Source organism: Dama dama, chromosome 12 (genome assembly GCF_033118175.1).
Source record: "Dama dama isolate Ldn47 chromosome 12, ASM3311817v1, whole genome shotgun sequence".
Lineage (NCBI taxonomy): Eukaryota > Metazoa > Chordata > Mammalia > Artiodactyla > Cervidae > Dama > Dama dama.
The window spans coordinates 62,137,393-62,157,962 of record NC_083692.1 but is presented as its reverse complement, the minus strand read 5'-3'; the positions used below and the strand labels follow the sequence as shown (position 1 = coordinate 62,157,962).

Sequence of the window (20,570 nt, the reverse complement as noted above, 5' to 3'; positions counted from 1 at the left end):
ATGGACTGTTGCCCAGCAGGCTCCTCTGTCCATGGGATTCTCCAGGCAGGAATACTGGAATGGGTTGCCATGCCCTCCTCCAGGGGATCTTCCCAACTCAGGGATCAAACCTGTGTCTCTTGCATCTACTGTGTTGGCAGGTGGGTTCTTTACCCTTAGTGTCATCTGGGAAGCCCTTGCTTTGGATAGGACTTGGGTTTTCATTCCTTACCACCGCCAAACTCTAAGAATCAAAGTTCAAGTTTGCCTGGATTGGTTAATAACTGAAGGCAAAAGCAATATACATACTATATATGTTAATATGTACATACCATTGTTGTTGTTTACTCACTAAATCATGTCTGACTCTTTGGGACCCCATGGGCTATAACCAGCCAGGCTCCTCTGTCCATGGGATTTCCCAGACAAGAATACTGGGGTGAGTTGCCATTTTTTTTTCAGGGTATCTTCCTAACCCAAGGATTAGACCTGTGTCCCCTGTATTGGCAGACAGATTCTTTACTGCTAAGCCACCAGGGGAAGAAAATATCATATATATATATATAAAACATATATACACACACACATATATATATACATATATTTATTTGCTTGTTTTCTGAGGGTGGGTTACTGTTAATTATATCGCCTAGCCTGCTATATTTCTAGAAATGAAAATCTCAAGTACACGCTATTAGCACAAGATTAGACAAATGACAAACAAAATAATGAAATGGAACGGAAAGCCCATATATTAATTTATGTGGGGAATTGTTCACATAGAAGACATGAAAATATATTCCACTCAATTGGTTGTGTATATAAAAAAATACATGAATGTGATCACTATCAGATATCTTAGAAAGAACAGTCTCAGGAAAATCAAATACTTAAATTTAAAAGATAAAAGTTAAATCATTTAGAAAAACACAGAAGAATGTGATTATGATCTCACACAAGGTGTGATATTCTCAAACAGAATAGAAAAGCACACACAAAAAAAGACTGATAAATTAGTCAATCATAAAATTGAAATTAACATTAAATTTAAAATTTTAACATAAACATTTCTTCTCATCGGTGCTCCACAATAAACAGGTAAAATATAGGCAGAGGTTTGGAAAAAGATATTTAGAACAAATACAGTTAACCAGAATGTATTAAAAACCCCTATAATGAAATAAGAAAAATAATTCAATAGCAAAGAGTCTAATAGGAACAGGTATTTCATAAATGAGAAAGCCCAAATAAAGAATTACAGAAAAGGCTCAACCTCACTGTAAAACAAGGAAGTGAAAATTAAAACCGCAATATTATTTCCCAGAAAAACAGAAGCTTATAAAGATAACAACATTAAGGTTTGTTGTTAACACAAAGCAATGAGAATATTTATACCTGTCAAGAATCTGGAGCAGGGGAGGGTGGATGGGTAAGATATTAGTCTGCTTACAAGCAAACAAGTTAGCCTGCAATAGGATCATGGGCATCAGCAGAAGAGTCCTGACTACTGGGACAGAGAAAAGGATTCACAACACAGAAGACAGCCCAAGCTTTACTTTCAAACCAGTTCCCTTTGCCTCCCTATTCCCCCACAGTGATGAAGAAGTGACCAGTTGGATCTTGCACATACCTTCTGTTTGTATCACATCTCTGGGATCCCGAGCTAAAAAGACTTAAGTCTTTTATAAGTGACAGTAAGTACCCAAATCTGTCCAACCACTGCTCAAGAGGGAGACATTATATTCATTATACTAGACATTAAATAAGCTTTCCTTCTGCTCCACAGGAGATCTCTATATTCTAAGGATGTTTGCTATGAAAATAACCTTGAAAAGATAGACTGGAATAAAAAGACAGTGCCTCTGCACATAGGATATGTAAAAAGTCAAGAGATCTACAGAAAGCTGTCTTCTAAAAATATAGTCTTAGGTATGTAAATTGGTATAAGTATGGAGAGCAATTTGGCAATAAAAACACTATTAAAATGAGAACAGATTAACTTGTATACACAGGAAACAAATATTTATGGCATAGAAAACAGAGAATTATCTAAATATCAGTAGGAGACAGGATAATCAAATTGTAAACTTTTAATAAAGCATAATTCAATACAGAGCATGAAAAATGAACCTAAGCCACAATACAACATCATGGATGGATTTCTCAAAAGTAATATTGAAGTAAAATCAACTTTAAAGCAGATGTATTATAAAATTCAAGTTCAAAATATGTTCTTTGAAAAGGGATGCATAGTCATATATTCGAGTATAAAGAAATGCAGAAAATAGTAAATACTTGGTCATGTGGGATAGGAGAGCATCAAGAGGAGAATTTGCAATTTTGAGGGGATAGCAAAACACTCAGGTGATTTTTAATTTTGTAGATTGGTAGCAGGTATATAAAAATACTTACATTATTTTGCCTATGTCTGAAATATTTCTCTTTGTTTTTAAAGAGAGAATTTCAGAATAAGAGTTAGAAACAGGCAACCGTGTTTTCTTAAAGCTTTTTCTCCCTTGAATTTTAAAACTGTTTTCTTGTGTCAACAGCCTCCCTCATCTACATCTGTGGCTACTCATCCACTTCTGTTCAGCTTTTCCTTTTCCTGAGTTCTAAATGTTGGTAGTCTCTGGAGTTTTGTATCTGGTGTGGTTAATACTCTGTATTAATGATTCTCATTTTTAGGCAAGCATGAGAGTCATGGAACAATCATGACTAAAAACCAAAAATTCCAAGTCTTAGCTGCCAGGAAGTATTTTGCTTCTGTGAAGTCTAGAAACATAATTTTTTGGTGAGTTTAGAAATACATATTTTTTTTTTAAACATCTTCTCCTTTACAGGGTAATTTGGAAGCAGGTGATCCAGGGTCTGTATTTGGCGCAGCTCAGCTGGGCTAGAGGTTTTGTCGTTAACTCTTGTCCAACTCGTGCGACCCCGTGGACTGTAGCCCATCAGCTCCTCTGTCCATAGGATTTTCCAGGCAAGAATACTGGAGCAGGTTGCCATTTCCTTCTCCACAGATGGGCTAGACCACAGCATTAATACCAGTGGTTTCTTCTATACTTCTACACTGATTACTATCTAACTTGTGACTTCAGATCAGATAATAAACAGCAAAAACATCCTGCTACATTAATTTGTATGTATCTGCATACTGTGTATCCGTATACTATGTATCTGCCAGGACCATGTTAACTGTATTATATCTACTGTATTTAGTCTAGCACAACCCTTAGTAAGCAGGAACTAATACCAGCCCTGTTACACAAACTGAGGAAACTGGGGCAGAAGGAAGTTTCTGTAGCTCTCCTAAGGTTGTCTGGAGAGTAGCAGCTACAAAATTTGGTTACACCCCAAATGACTTTATCTAGCATCATCTTCTCCTTTGCTTCCCCAGAATTTATTACTTCCTTGTTTTCACTAGTATTTTTATATATTTAGTTAGGATACACTTAATAGTACTTTTTTGTACATAGATTATAAACCAGGAATAATTTCTTATTAATTTTTTTAACCTATAGTGTCTGGTCATTAAGTACATAATGATGTGACAAGATTAAATTCCAGTACACAGTGTATATTCAACTGACCCAATGAGTGGAGCAGGAAATATAACTTAGTGATAACTGCATACAGTCACTATTATTTACAAACACTGGTAAAAATGTACATAAAACCTAATTCGACAGAAAGTAATTTACTTATGCATAGCTGATACTAGACATTACAAACTTCCTATCTGTTTTGGAGACTAACAGTTCTATAAAATTATATAATATAAATGAAAATTTCTTTAAATTTAAGACTCAAATAATTTAAGTCTTTGGACTTTATTATGTATGAACTAAAGGCAATGCATTATTATTTCAGGTGATAAAGGTAGTTTAAACCCACAGAATTTTAACAGTGTTTTATTATCCAACCAGTCCATTCTAAAGGAGATCAGTCCTGGGTGTTCATTGGAAGAACTGATGTTGAAGCTGAAACTCTAATACTTTGGCCACCTGGTACAAAGAGCTGACTCATTGGAAAAGACCCTGATGCTGGGAAAGATTGAGGGCAGGAGGAGAAGGGGATGACAGAAGATGAGATGGTTGGATGGCATCACCGACTTGATGGACATGGGTTTGGGTGGACTCCGGGAGTTGGTGATGGACAGGGAGGACTGGCATGCTGCAGTTCATGGGGTCGCAAAGAGTTGGACACGACTGAGCAACTGAACTGAACTGAACTGAATAGTAAAATATTTTAAAGTTTATCAAAATCTGAACATATGGAAAAGTTCCCATCTAAACTTAAACAAGCACATGTGTTAATATGTAGTACAAATTAATATGTGTGCTTCTAGCTCAGAAAAATCATCACTTTGGTCCTGGCCAGACTATCATATCTCTATCTGTAGTGGAGTGGTCCCATTATGAGAAACATGAATTCTAAAGACACAAGTGAGACTTCCCTGGTGGCTTGGTGGTAAAGAATCCACCTGCCAATGCAGGAGACACGGGTTTGATCCCTGATCTGGGAAGATCCCATATGCCGTGGAGCAACTAAGCCCATGCACCACAACCAGCCTGTGCTCTAGGGCCTGGGAGCCATAACTTCCGAGCCCACACACTGCAACTTCTGAAGCCTGTGTGCCCTAGGGCCTGGGCTCTGCAACAAGAGAAGTCACTGTCATGAGAATCCCACATACAGTGGCCCCCATTTGCTGAAACTAGAGAAAAGCCCACATGGTAAGGAAGACCCAGTGTAGCCAAAAATAAAAAAATAAACAAATAAGTAAAATGTAAAACAAAGACACAAGTGAAGAGTCTGTTAAAAATGGAGTATATGTTTCTTTTAAAGAGTATAATACAACACTCATTTTTAATTATAAAAATGTAAATACAGTATATTCATATTTCAATACTATATCTAAAATTCTAGGAACAAACTTGAGAACTATGGTGTTCTTTACATAGGCATTAAGAAATTAATCAAGAAGACTGAGCTTACATAAACATTTTCTTTAATTTTACACTTCCTTTGAGTATAAATAATAGTAAATCAGGATCCCTACAATTCATTCTGACTGCAGGGAACTGGGTACATAAATGATGACTTCTGTATAGTATGCCTTTTAATTCAGCCCCTGGACACAAGAAAGGCTGATCCTTTAGAAGTATATTCAGTTCATTTCCACAGTTTATGGAACTTTGGTATGACAGTTGGTCATACTCAACTAAATTATTTAAGTAATTTTGTCTACTAAGAGAATTAAAAAATACTAGCTCCTGAAGATTTTATATACTATTTTTCATTTCATTTTTATAAAACTCCAAAGAGGTTAGAATTAGTATATTTATTTCCTCAGTCAAAGGAACTGACACTTAAAGAGCTGATAAACTTTTCTAGGTCACACGGTTGATAAGAAGCAAAAGATGAAACAGGAACCCAATATTGTCCAATTTCAAGGTTACCCTTTTAATCTTGATCACTATTATTTTGTTCCTATTATTTATATTAATATGTTGCCTTCACAATTTTTTCAAATCAATGTGCACTTTATTTGCATTCCCTTGGAAAAATGATAAAGAATTTTTACACTTAGGAAGGCCTAATTATGTTGAACTGAATTACACAGCAATGTGTGATAGACTAAGATAATGAATCGTTCTTTTTGGAGGAAGGTTAAACATACAAAAAGGTTTTGATTCCGTGAGTCCTGACAGTTTAAGAGAATTCAGATTCTGCTTTTATTTCAGGACTCGAATGAATGTATGCTCTGTTTGTGCTGAGCTCTGCGCTCATAACTGTTACATAAATCAGTAAATGACAGGGTATTTTATATTGCCTCAGGAAGAAATTTGTATGTGTTACTGGTGTACCCCTTCAACAATGCTTTTTTTACTTTCATCTGTTGAAACAAAACAACACTGAACACCACCCAAGAGACCATGAATAACAGTAAAAATAATTATTATTTAGCAGGTAGTGATAAATCACTATAGAAGAAAAACTGGTTTCCTATCAAGTTTGGAAGTAACAGTCTGATTATTTTCTTGACATGCTTAGATCAGCAGGTAAAAGAACACCTCAACCTAAATCTTAATTCATCAAGCATTCTACCCTGATACCTTGGAATTAAGCAGTTCAAGCAACGTCTTTCTTCACAAGATAATTTTTTCAAGATATAAAATAGATCAATATTTAGGGTTTTGATTTTGGCATTTCATCTTGGCATATCATTTCTCTGATATAAAGGGGATCATAATAACACCTTTTCTTTTATGAACGTGTACTGCTTTACATCTATATTTTACTACTGCTTATGCTCTAGATTTATTACCAACAGCTTTGTATTTTGATCCTCCAAATATCACCTGACCCCTCCACATCTCATTAATAAATTTCTCTAATAGCCTTTTCATTAAATTTACTACCAGTATATTCTGATTCCTATCCATCCTATACACTGCCACCAAAGTAACTTAATCTTATTATCCTGCTCTGATTATCTGAGTGCAATGATTTTGGAATGTTATTTATAATAATAGCTAACATAATTAGCAGCAACATTATTGAACACTTACTGGGTACACTGATGAACTATTCAGCTAAACTTAGTTGAAATCTACAATATCACCATGAATATTTTCTAGTTTTGTTATAATATGTTAGCATGATACCACTTAAATAGACATATAGTTATCCATTTGGGCAATCAATTTGACACTCATAGGGAGAAGCCTCAAGTTAATATATTTTCATAAACTTTATATAATAGAAACTAGTTATATAGCAGTTAAATGTATTTAAATACTATAGTGTCGATTCAATTTTCACAAGATAAAAGTCTTAATCATCAAACATTTTTCAAATTATAGGCATAGAAGAAAAAACAGTAATAAAAACAAATAACGCTTATACAAATATGTAAATAGAGATTAGCATCTCTTACTGCATTTTAGGAAAAAAAACAATATTCTATTTTCATAATAAACATTGCACAACAACAGTGACTGATACAATTCCTCAATCATTAAAAAGTCACCTAACTAGACTGGCGTGAAAAAATAAAAATAATGAGAAACTAAGCAAAATTCTTTTAACAGATACTGTATCTGTTGAACTGAAAATGGATGGTTGAAGGAACAAGGCAATGAAAATATTACATAAAACATTTTTGAATACATTTCAAATACAATTTCAAATTGTGTGTATATTTTTTATGAATCTTGGGAAATTTAGATTTAAAAATTTCCTGAGATACAAAACCACTACATTTTAGTGAGTTTATGGCCAATACGATAAAATAATTTTTCTCAGTGAATGAATAAAGCAATGTCACTAAAGTTACTCTTTCCTAACTCATTCCCATCCCCTTGCTCTTTAGCAAGAGAACCCAGTTTTCAGCTGTGCTACTTTTCTGAGTCTCCCGTTAAACAAACTGTGGCCATGTGATCTAATCTTGTCCAATGAGAGGTAAGCAGAGTTGCTGCATGGTGTTTCTGGGAGGGCTAGTGCAGACAGCCTAAGCAGTCATATAGCATTTTTATTCATTTTCTGGTTTATTTTTTAAGGATTTTATTTTTTTTATACTTTGCCTTTACTTTTGATTCTGGCTTATGATGAATTTGTGATGGCGCGGGTTATAGCAACTATCTTAGATTCTCAAGTAACTTTGGGCATGAAAGACATGAACTTTGATAGTGAAAAAGAAAGCTATAAAGTTAGGTCTCTGATGATACTATGGAGCACCTGTCAACACTGGATGGCTGATGTCTGAAGTGATTCTATGTGAAAGAGAAATAAACATCTATCTCATTTAAACTCTTATTATTTTGCTTTTTTCAGTTATGAAACTAGGTACAATCTTAATTATGACAACACTAGCAATTTGTTTCTTTTTCTATATATCTTAAAAAATTCAGACCATTGAGTTTACTCAATGTAAGATTGTAAATCTTTCCAGATGCTTTTAATAAATCTGATTGTGGTTGAAACAATGTGGTCTTCTACAAAAGACTCACTTTGAAAAATTGAAATACAAGGTTATCAGGGAAAAAGAATAGTATGTTTGTTTCATTTAGATGTTGCATAACAATACTATTTTACAAATAACCAGAAAATCTTAGTGGCCTAAAATAATAAGCCTTTGTTTCTTGCTTGTTCTTCTGCAGGTTGGTTGGGTTTCAGCTTATTTAAGCTAGGCTTGACTGGACTTGTCATTAGTCATGGATCAATTTCAAGTTAATTCTATATTAAATTATTAACATCTCTTATTCTTATCAGACCACCAACCTACCCAAGGGAGGTTTGTCTCATTGATGAGATCAGATGGTCCTTGAGAGTGAGCAGAATTATTCAAGGTCTATTAATCCCTAGACATTCCTGTACCTTCTCTGTAGTGACAAAAGCAAATTACTTGCCCAAGCTCGATATCTGTGAATACATTCTTTCCATGAAGATCAGAGTTTGGGGAGAAATAAATTTTAGATGAACAACAATCTAATATTCTATAATGTGGCTTTAGAATTTTGAGTGTATCACACACCTCTAACAGCAAAGTGTTCTTATTAAAGGGAAAATTTTAAATACATAAGCTCTTGGAGCTTAAACCAAAGGTGTTTCATACTGTCATATAATCACATTTTCATACTCCTTTTCATATATGAGAGTTAAAAGCAGCATTTTTAGAAGCCAAACTTTACCTTATCTAAAAAATGTCATTGACAATAGATGCTTAGCTAGTTATAGGTCTTTTCTATAACATGAAACTAACTTCAATTTTAGGGAAAAGATAATTATTGATATCAGTCTAGATACTACAAATACACAGTAAAAAAAAATTAACAACAACAACAATAAAGATATTAAAAAAAAAACACCCAGATTTCTCAAAACTAACATTTCAGTTGTGAGAAACTAGACAGTAATAAAAGTTAAATATATAATATGTCAGAGAGTAACTAGTGTGATGAAACAAATAAATCAGGAAAGTTGGATAAAGAACAAAGGATCTTACTAAAATTAGGGTGAAAAAAATATTCTACATTATTTAAGATACAATTCCTTAGCCCCAAACTGGATTTTGTAATATTAGAGTATATTTATGACTCCATACGGACCTTTCTAGACTTGTGGGGACATGAAGTAGTTTTATATGTTTTTTCTTCTATTTCAAGTGGGACTTTTTTGTTGTATTTGTTTTTTTTTATATCTTTATTTTAAAATGATAACTATAAGTTTACTTGCATATTACTAAAATTTTATTATAAAAATTCAAGGACACTACCTAATGAGATTCATTAAATATTTTTAGAGGAAAAAAGCATATAACTGAGCTGAAATATCTTAAAAGCAGAAGGCTCCAGGATAATCAATCATCTAAGTTTAGTTAGTTGTTTTTTATTTCTATTTTATAACTATTAGTTGCTTTATTGGACCCATCAAGATATTTGAGGGCTGCAGTTTCCTTAGTAGTGGTAAGGGTGGTCTTTAAAATCCACCAGCACTGAAACTGATGAATATTTGAATATTATGTACTCTCTAGTTCTATAGACGAGCTTCACTATTATATCATAATCTACTATTTTTCCCTTCTACTAATAACTGGGCTATCTGAATATTTACTATAAGTGTTCAAAGATCATTAGACTGTATGACCAGAAAAATCAACCATCTGTACTATGGAAACATAATTTTAAATACCTTTGAAACTATGAAAAATATTAAAATGCAGAAACATATAGAGAATATATAAACTAATAACCATGTATTTATCAATAAACTCAATATTTTATCATATTTTGCTTAGATATGTTTTAAAAACAGATAAAATCTTACAGATATATGTAACCCCACAATCTACCTCTTTACTGACACATTTTTTTTTCACTTACCACAAAAAGAACTATACATAGGATGTGCTTTTTTATCTTTTCCCAAATATAGTTTTATACTTTTCCAACATATATTTGAATACATAGAAGTTACATTGGTTGTAAAAGAAATAAAACTATCTTCTTCCAAAATACAAGCTTTTTTGCTATAATTAAAATAATTTTTGAAGACCTCCCTTGCAGTCCCGAGGTTAACACTCTGGACTTGGACTTCAGGTGCCTTGGGTTTGTTCCCTGGTTAGGGAAATAAGTTCTCACATGCTATGCAGACAAAACAATTTTAAATAACAATAATAATTTTTCTGTAACTGAGTTTTTATTTTATTTCCTCAAAACAACTGCACCTAAATGGGCATGGCATTGTGTTGATGTAGAATGTATATATACAAGTACAAGAATTCTTCCCACTAATTGTCTATCTTTATGGTTTCATATGAATTCCCTGGTGGCTCAGATGATCTACTGGAGAAAGAATGGCAACCCACTCCAGTATTCTTGCCTGGAAAGTCCCATGGATGGAGGAGCCTGGTAGACTATACAGTCCATAGTTTCGTATACGGGTATAATATCCTTATATTATCAACTAATAATGACTAAGAATCTGCTCCATGTTCAAGGTAATGCTATTGAGCACTGTATAGTGGAGAAAATATGTGTTTTCTCAAGATTTACACTACTTTGTATGGCGATACTTCATTTGCTGCATTCTCTAATGCACTGAGAATACACAGATCTAGCAGTATACACAGCATAGTCAGTGTTTCTCTTTTCTGTTAAATATCCTAATTTCCCATTTTAATAGATTTCACCAGAAAATAAAATTATCATTTTTATTATGTCAGGAAATATATTCTTTTAATTTCAGTGTTAGGGGAGAGTTAGCACAGTGTACCCTTTACAGATAAAATTGATGGTTTGTTACGTGTTTTGACTTTTTACTATCTCAAAATAATAACTTTTATTTTGATACTTCAAAAGTTTTATTTTTTAATCTTGACCAAAATGCCCAATTCTATACTTGACTTGGGGGAACTTTATTCTGTGTCCAAAGAAAGTATTTTCCTTCCTCACTTCCATTACAGAGCCGCTGCATCAGATGGCCAAAATAATTTACTTATTTTTCATCAAGAACTAGTTGAACTGAGACTAATACATGTGCTTATCACGTTATGTGTAAAACTTCCTACTTTATCTTGTGTTGTGGTTTTGCTAATTAACTAAGAATTATTTGATTATTTATTATGTTAGTTTGGTTTACAAGGAACAGTTTTTTGAAGTAGATGTGATACTAAATACCTAAATATAGCAATTTTTGATGGTTCCTTTTGCATTCATCTAATTAGAATTGTCAAATCTAGAACATATAAAATAATTTTATACTAGCTAAAATAAATAAGCTTTTAAATTATTCTGAGTCAATTAGAATCACTTTGTAAACAGAGGTAGTTTTAAAATAAACATTTGTTTAAAAAGAAAAAATTTATAAACAGCTTCAAAAAAAGAAAATTTATGAGAACTTAAGTTTTCTTTGAAATATTTTGTTACAAATCACCATATTGCCTTTATTAACATTGGCGTTAATAATAAAATGTGATAATTTTAAACATTTTAATACATAAAAGAACATACATATAAATATATATATATATATATATATATATATATATATATACCTAGAGCATGCCAGTGAGGCAGACTATGTACTTTTCTGAACCTAATATAATTCTAAGATGAGGAACAAAAAACAGAATTATTACTGAGGGTCAAACATATTAAGAATAATTGAGAAAATTCAAATGTGAGACATTTATTTTTATCAAATATTTTACATGTTTATAATATACAAGTTAAAATGTTTCAATGTTCACATTAGCAAGTTTTCCTTTAAAGAATTAGGGGTCCATAAATAGTGAAGGAACATTCATGCAAGGATGGGCATGACAAAGGAGAGAAATGTAAGGACCTAACAGAAGCAGAAGAGATTAAAAAGAGGTGGCAAGAATACACAGAACTACACAGAAAAGTCTTAATGACCAGGATAAACATGATGGTGTGGTCACTCATCTAGAGTCAGACATCCTGGAGAGTGAAGTCAAGTGGGCCTTAGGAAAGCATTACTGTGAACAAATCTAGTGGAGGTGATGGGATTCCAGCTGAGCTATTTCAAAACCTAATAAATGATGATATTGAAGTGCTACACTCAATATGCCAGAAAATTTGGACAACTTAGCAGTGGCCACAGGACTGGAAAAGGTCAGTTTTCATCTCTATCCTAAAGAAGGGCAGTACTTAAGACTGTTCAAACTACCATACAATTGTGCCCATTTCCCATGCTAGCAAGGCTATGCTCAAAATCCTTCAAACTAGGCTTCAGCATACTTGAATTCAGAATTTCCAGATGTACAAGCTGGGTTTTGAAAAGGCAGAGGAACCAGAGATCAAATTGTCAACATCTGGTGGATCATTAAGAAAGCGAGAAAATTCCAGAAAAACATCTGCTTCATTGACTATGTGAAAGCCTTTGACTGTGTGGATCACAACAAACTGTGGAAAATTTTTAAAGAGATGGGAATACCAGATCATCTTACCTGTCTCCTGAGAAACCTGTATGTGGGTTAAGAAGCAACAGTTATAACCTTAAATGGAACAACTGACTGGTTCAAAACTGGGAAAGGAGTACAACAAGGCTGTATATTGTCACCCTGTTTATCTAACTTCTATGTGGAGTATGTCATGAGAATGCCAGGTTGGATGAGTTACAAGCTGGAATTAAGACTGCTGGGATAAATATCAACAATCTCAGATATGCAGATGATACCACTCAAATGGCAGAAAGTGAAGAGGAACTAAAGTGGCACTAAAGTGGCAGAGGATAAGTTGGATGGCATCACCGACTCAACGGACATGAACTTGGGCAAACCCTGGCAGATAGTAAGCGACAGGGAGGCCTGGTGTGCTGCAGTCCTTGGGGTCGCAAAGAGTAGGAAATGACTTAGGTACTGGACAACAACAACAAATAATGAATAGCATATATCATTCCTAAAAAAATTCATTAACTCATAAGATAGAACTTGACTAAATGCTCTAGACTTAAGTGAACTCTCCTTATCCAACTACAAGGTCTCAACAAACTTGCTTTCTAAAAAATTCACACTTGAATTCTTAGAAGTCTATTTCCTAGTCTCCTAAGTAGTATTACCAGGGTAGTCTCTGGATAACCATTGGAAATAAATATAAATTTCTGCAGCTGCAAGAAGGCATTGAGAAATCACAGCTCTATTAAAACAAAATTAATGGAAACATGTAGTGACAACCCTATGCAAAACAGATAATCAGAAAAACATTTCAATCTCCCAGAAGACTCTTCTCTATACCTAGATGATTATCCTTCATCTCACTTCATTCTCACAACCATTATTTATTAAGTTATTCTGAGATAAGTTGCTAAGTCTTTAACTTAGATGAAAAGTCCAGAATTTCACCTCATTTGGAGTACTCACTTTATATAAGAAGATGAATAAAGACAGAAAAGATTTCAAATGTTCAAAGCAATATCTTACGGTGCAGTGTCAAGATTGGGAAAGCTATTTTTGAGAATGTGGGACTTCTTGAAATCTATGTCAAAATGCTAAGTAACCTTCACACGAACACAAATAAAACCATACCTCATTTTTTTTTAAATTTAGCAAATGTACTCATTATCTTTTAAATTCATTTTATACTTTTATTTATATTCTTCTGAGATTGCATGCAAACTATCTCATATGTAATTATTGATATCAATTTGTGTCATTATGCACAGGCACACTAAACCCATACACACTGGAAATAGAAGGAAATGTAAGTCAATCAAAACAGAGGAGTACACAATACTTCTGAAATATTAAAATATATTAAAATATTATCTGGCTATACAAAATGGTAGTAAAATATAGTGAACTACAATTACTTTATTGACATTTGCTTTTAGCAGCAATATAACTGCTCAGGTAGTGACAGAAATAAATAATGGAGCATTCATAAGCATGGGCTTCCCCAATAGCACAGCAGGTAAAGAATACGCATTCAATGCAGGAAACACAGGAGACACGGGTTCAATCCATGGGTCAGGAAGATCCCTGGGAGGAGGAAATGGCAACCCACTCTAGTATTCTTGCCTGAAAAATCTTGTGGACAGAGAAGCCTGGCAGGCTACAGTCCATGAGGTTGCAAAGAGGTGGACACGACTGAGTGACTTGAGTGTAATTGATTAGAACTCACTGCTCTTTATAACTGTCTGATACTGGGTTAATTTACCCTCTATAAGGCAAACTCCACATAGCAAACAATCTTTTTGTCACTGTGATATTCCCACAGTATAGCCTAGTACTTAATTGATGTATTAATATAAGCATTATTGTGTCAGTTACTCAGTAGAAAGATGTATCTTACTTTCTCGATAAGAAGAGAGACATTTTGCCCATCCTGATAAAATGTTTTGCCATTATTTAGATTATTGACAGATAGCTAATAAAAACTCAAGTCCAACATCAAAATTAATTAACAGCTGTCTCTCATTGAGCAAACCCAATAATGAACAAAGTTTCATTCTTTGCTTGTTTTAATTTCTAGAAAATCAGCTGTGGACTCTTCATTTTCATCTTCCATATAATATATCCTCTATCAGTCCTCTCATCTGCTAATCACATTTCTAATTAGCAAAATGTCTTATTCTCTGCTGCTGGCCTTTTTATTATTATAACAGATTCATACAAAAAATTTTGTATTTGGACCTTCATTGTTTCTTTTAATAAAACCACTCTATTTTTCTAATAGGTATTTAAAGATAAAGTGCTTGCAAAGCTAAGAATAAAATGCATAATTTACATATGCATTTATTTCCTTCTGATATACTTATGTGTTGCTTTCATCTCTAAGTTCAATACTTTCCTGGCTCATAATTCTTGACTTCATTCATATCTCTATTCAACATCAACTCCTAAGAAAGGAGCTCCTGACCACACTATCTCATACAGTACCAATATCACTTCTTACTCCATGATCTTACTACATTTTACCCCAAAACATTTTTTTTAACTATCTGAAATCATAATGGTTGTTGTTTGTGGGTACAATTTCTTTCTAAATAAAAAGGAAAGTTTCACAAGGTAAGGAGTTTTACCCAAGTATATTGTTAGGTCTGTTTCTGTCTTATCAACTCAAGAGTGGGAGGCACATCTTTGTTCTCAGCTGCGGGGTATTAGGTACCGATTTAAAGGCAACTGAAGGAGTTGCAGGCAACATCACTGATACAGTGTCCCACAGATGTCCCCCCATATCATCATACCACTGTTAGCAATGAAACCAGATGTTAATAAAGCCACGTATATCATCTAACCATATACTGGTGATAAAAACAAAATCATCTTTAACATCACTATTCTTTGTGTTTATAATAAAATATAAGCTAAAAACTCAGGGTACATAAGACCTCATCCAGAATTTCAGAAATTAAAGGTCACCCCCAAAAAAATTCCATTTGCCGTAGTTAGAGCCATTTTGAAGTGGAAAGTAGCTAAAGTTCTAGTTGTTGATTTCTTGGCATCATGCATGCTGTTTCGGGCAACTCTTTCCCTCTCGGTTTTATCTTACCTGTCTCTTAGCAGCTCGATACTCTTCCCTGAGTCACTTTTTTTTTTTTTTTTGGTTGGGGAGGTATTCAGGCTCATTTAATCCTAATTAAATAACTTTGGTCTTTGGAATGCAAAATTCAAAATAATTAATTATTTAAATAAGCAAGGAAATACAGTTATAATTGAAACATTAGGAGTCTCAACCCTTTTGAAAGTAGGACTTCTTGTCCAAACAATAATGCCTCTTAGAATCTCATATGTTCCTCTTAGTTGTCAAATTCTTGTTATGCAAGTGATCTGCCTTGCAAAGTGCTGAATGGGTTTTTACATACTGACTAGTCAAAACATGTTCTCAAAATATATAAACTGTATTACAACTCAGATTTTTCCTTTTATTCCCAAACATAGTTAAGGATTATGAATGTAGCCACTGAATTTTGGGGTTATTTACTTTATTTCATTTAGTTTTTAGGAATAAATAAGATGATGAATGCAGGAAAAGTTTATTATTGTTTCATTTTAGCTAATGTACTTGATTATTCAAAATTAGATTTCTTCTTTCCACCAAACTAAACTATAAGTCCACTTCATGAGAACAGTTTAAAAATTGTCTCAAAGTTATGAACTTGTGGAAAAAATAGATAAACCTCCTGTTGCTTCTCATGTTTTCATGAGATTCTTTGAATACAGAATTAATTTTTAAGATACCAGTTTTCTTCTGTCTCTGCTTTGTGTGTTGCATAGCATTAATCAATTTCTGATAATATTCTATTGATTTATTATTTTATTTTATCTTATTGTATCTTTGATCTGCTCTCTATCAGAATACAAGGTTTTTGAGATCATGGACTTTTTCTGCTTGGTTTACTTTGTACTCCACATATATATAATAGTATATAACATTTAATTACAAAATAAGAATTAATGTTGAGGCTTTGGTGGATACTTAGAGATGCATGTGTCAGACTTTAGTATCCTTTTACATAGATCGTATGTATAATCTAATCTTTATTTATTGACTCAGGCACTGTAAAGACATGAACTCATGTCTTTGAATTCTTTATGCTTTCATTATTTGAAATAAATGGTACAACTTCATAGCTAAATCTTTAAGTATTTTAAAAGTCAATTTAAGAAGCAGATCTTTCTGAGATTATATTTTCATCATAAATTCAAATGGTATTATTAATATATTCAGTCAAACACTGCCTACCATAGTGACAGATCTGGGTAGGAATTTGAGCTCTAAACAAATACTTGATCCTTATATTCCTTGCAGTACATGAAGATAACACTTGTTTGCCTTGTTTAGCCTCAGATCATGTCATAGGGCTTACTTTGGACAAGGATATGTGAACAGAAATGATATGCACTCCTTTCAGGGAGGATTTTAAAACATGGTGCATATTTTCAGCATGCTGGCTACAAAAAACAACTGATATTGTAATGATTGTTTTGTATCAACATATAGAAGTACTTAACCTAGTATACCAATATTTTGTGGGATACTTGGACACCTAAGGAAAGAGTAACCCATAGGTCATGAAGATCCCCTGGAAAAGGGCATGGCAACCCACTCCAGTGTTTCTGCCTGGGGAATCCCATGGACAGAGGAGGCTGACAGGCTATGGTCCACAGGGTAGGAAAGAGTCAGACATGACTGAAGCAACTTAACATAGGTGCATGCACACAAGAAAAGGATAACACAAGAAGTACAGAGGAGATAGCATAATGGGGAAAAAAACCACAAAATTATGTGTTAAGTGAAACTATCCTTATCAAAAAATCTTCTAGAGTTTGTTTGTTAAATTTAGGACCCTTTATTGCAGCACCTTATAAAAACATACAGTAAGTCCCATACATGTGAATGAGTTCTGTTCTGAGGGCATGTTTGAAAGTGCAACTTATTTGTAAGTCTAAAAAAGTTGGCCTAGGTACCCAATTAACACAATTGGCTATATAGTACCATAATACAATAGGTAGATAGTATTTTTCACATAAATAAACAAACACAAAAACAAAACATTTTTAGCTTTCAGTACAGTACAATAACTGGCATACAGGAGCTGGCATCAAGTGAACAGTTAAGAAGAGTTTCTGACTGGATGAGGGAGAGGAGTGGAAGATGGTTGAGCTGAAGGATTATCAGCTAGAGGAGATGGAGGGCAAGCTGCAATTTCATTCCTGCTTCACCTTGATGGCACAGGTTCTGGTTCCTTGCTGGATTCAGTTCTAGCTCCCCTCTTGGAAAAAAAACAAAACAAAAACGCAGTGACGTCTGGATAGTAGCTCTTTTTTTCTCATCATAGAATGACACCATAGCACTGGATTGCATTCTGACCTGCAACCTTTGTGTAGCATTCTATGTTCTGGTCCTATGCCTCAAAAATTAACAGTGCTTCCTCAAATAAAGAAAATCCCTTTGCCATTTCCTGCATCATGAATCTCTTCACTTCTTCAGTTACTTCTTCTTCCTTTTTTCTTTGTCCTGTCTCTCGGCCTCCAATTCCATCAGGTCTTCATCTGTAAGCTCCTCCAGTGGCACAGCATGGAGTTCATTGAAGTCATCCTTTTGCAGACCTACCTCCAGGTTCTCCCTGAGGGTCACTGAGCTGTTGAAGACCCCTTTGGACTCCTCAACCAGCTTCTCAAATCCACAAATACTGTGAACAAACTGTGGGAAAAGATTCTTCCAAATCCTTTCATGGTGATGGCTATAACTCATACCAAGCAAAGTCAATGTGTTTTTATTGCCTTGGCTCAAGGGTGTTCCTGACTTGTCACTTGCCTTTATGCCTGATGAAAAGCATGACATATTTTTTGAAATTCACTATGACTCCCTGGTCCCTAGGTTGGATACATGATGCACGTTTGCATCTTTGAAAGTTTGTTACTTTAAGGTTCATATGTAGGGACCCTATTGTATATGTTTGAATTTAGCATCTCTAAAGAAGCAGCTAACTAAATATAAGAACACTTAATTTCAATTTTTTATCTTGTTTTATTAAGACATGTATCTTTTAGAATAAATTTAAGCTTAGTATATTTAAACATTAAAAAATGTTGCATAGATATATTGGTTCTTTATTTTACATCATAAGATGACGCTTTCTTCAGATTTTATGTTTTAAAATTTCATCATTTTATACTTCCTTGAAAATATTTCATTAAATATATGCCTAATATTCATTTCAGTAACAGCTCGTTTTTCTTTCAGTATAAACAATCATATTCAACAATATTTTCTTAACATATAAAAATGAGAAAATAAATATTACCATGTTTTAACCTAAGATTTTCTAAAGACAAGCACTGAGGTAGTGAATAGTGTCTTCATCTCTGCCTTCATGTTCTCTTCTTTTCTGCAACCTACACTTAATCATCAAATCCTCCTCATATTGCCATATGAGTTTGTCTTCAATTGCCAATGCAGCAGTGATTCAGGTCGTTAATTTTCACTTGGGTAAAACAACAGCTTTTACTCTATTGTGTCCCCTATTTTGTACCATGATAGTGATTATTTGACTCCTCTGTTTTGGCTCTTCATGTGTCTCCCCACTTCTCTCAATGTAAAGTCCAATTTCTTTGGACCAGTTCATATGGCCCTCCATGATCTCAGTCCCTTGTATCACCACTTTGTCTCTTCCCTCTCTCTTGAACTATAAGGAAAGGTCTAGATATACTGTATTATTTTCTCTTCTCCAAATTTATCAAGCTGGCTTTGTACCCAGGCACCTGTTAATTTCATCCAAGTTCCCTGATATGTGTAACTTCTCTTCAACCCTCTGGTATCAGTTTGCTAGTATTTCTTACATCAGCATTGCTCACATCCCAAAGTTAACTTAGGTTTCCCTCCAATGTTTTCCAGTATTACCTTACAACCTCGCTTATTATCATACTTATCAAATTATATTGTAGTTTGGTATCTACTTGGTTGGGCTTTCCCTGTGGTTCAGTGGTAAAGACTTCACCTGCCAATGTAGGAAACCTGGATTCGATCCTTGGGTTGGGAAGATCCCCTGGAGGAGGGCATGGCAACCCACTCTAGTATTCTTGCCTGGAGAATTCCAGAGACGGAGGAACCTGGTGGGCCACAGTTCATAGCATTGCAAAGAGGCAGACATGACTGAAGTGACTGAGCATGCCTGCATCTACTTGGTTGACTGTCTCCTCATATGTTTTGATTTTTTTTTTTCTTAAGTTTTTTGATGTGGGCCATTTTTCAGAAGTATCTATTGAATCTGTTACAATATTGGTTCTATTTTGTGTTTTGGTTTTTTGGCTGTGTGACATGTGGGATCTTAGCTCCCAGACCAAGAACTGAACCTAGACTTCCTTCATTGGAAGATGAAGTCTTAAACACTGGACCACCAGGGAAGTCCCTCTTCTCATATGTTTTAAACTCTCTGAAGACAAGAACTACATCTTAACTTCTGTAAGATTAGTTCTGTACCTAAACAAGAGTGATAATACCAAGCTTACAAGACATTTTGATATTTAATATCATACTTAAATATTTTCCTAATTTACATTTTTATTCTTTTGAATCCAAACAACTATTCTATTTCCCTTTATCATTAAAAAATTAAAAAAGATATTATCATACCACAATTGAACAAATTATAAAATTAAAAGCTGAGGAGGGGCTTGCCTGGTGACTAAGTGGTAATGAATCTGTGAGCTAAGGTCCGTGGGGTCACAAAGATTCAGACATGACTGAAGCAACAGCACACATGCAGAGCAACTAAAGCACGTTGTTAAATTTTGCGTTTCTTGTTTGAACTTTTTAAAACAGAACAGAAATTTGGAAAAAAACAGCAATCCATAATCAAGCAAGCATGCAGCAGTAATTTTATGTAATTTTATTGATAATTGTAACATCCAACATTTATGATTTGAAGGTAAAATTGTTTCAGATGTAGTAGTTGAAATATTTTAATGGCTGAAAATAAGACACATTTCTGGCATAGAAGTAGTGTAGAAGAAATATACCAAGTTCATGGATTGGAAGAATCATTATAGTGAAAATGAGTATACTAACCAAAGCAATCTATAGATTCAAAGCAATTCCTATCAAGCTACCAACAGTATTTTT

At 33.9% G+C, this 20,570-nt stretch overlaps 1 protein-coding gene across 1 annotated transcript in view; it reads right to left on the bottom strand.

The window, feature by feature from the left end:
* The window catches only part of MDGA2 (MAM domain containing glycosylphosphatidylinositol anchor 2), an 884,707-nt gene that overhangs the window by 56,005 nt on the left and 808,132 nt on the right, over window positions 1-20,570 (bottom strand). The gene's annotated exons all lie outside the window — the stretch shown is intronic.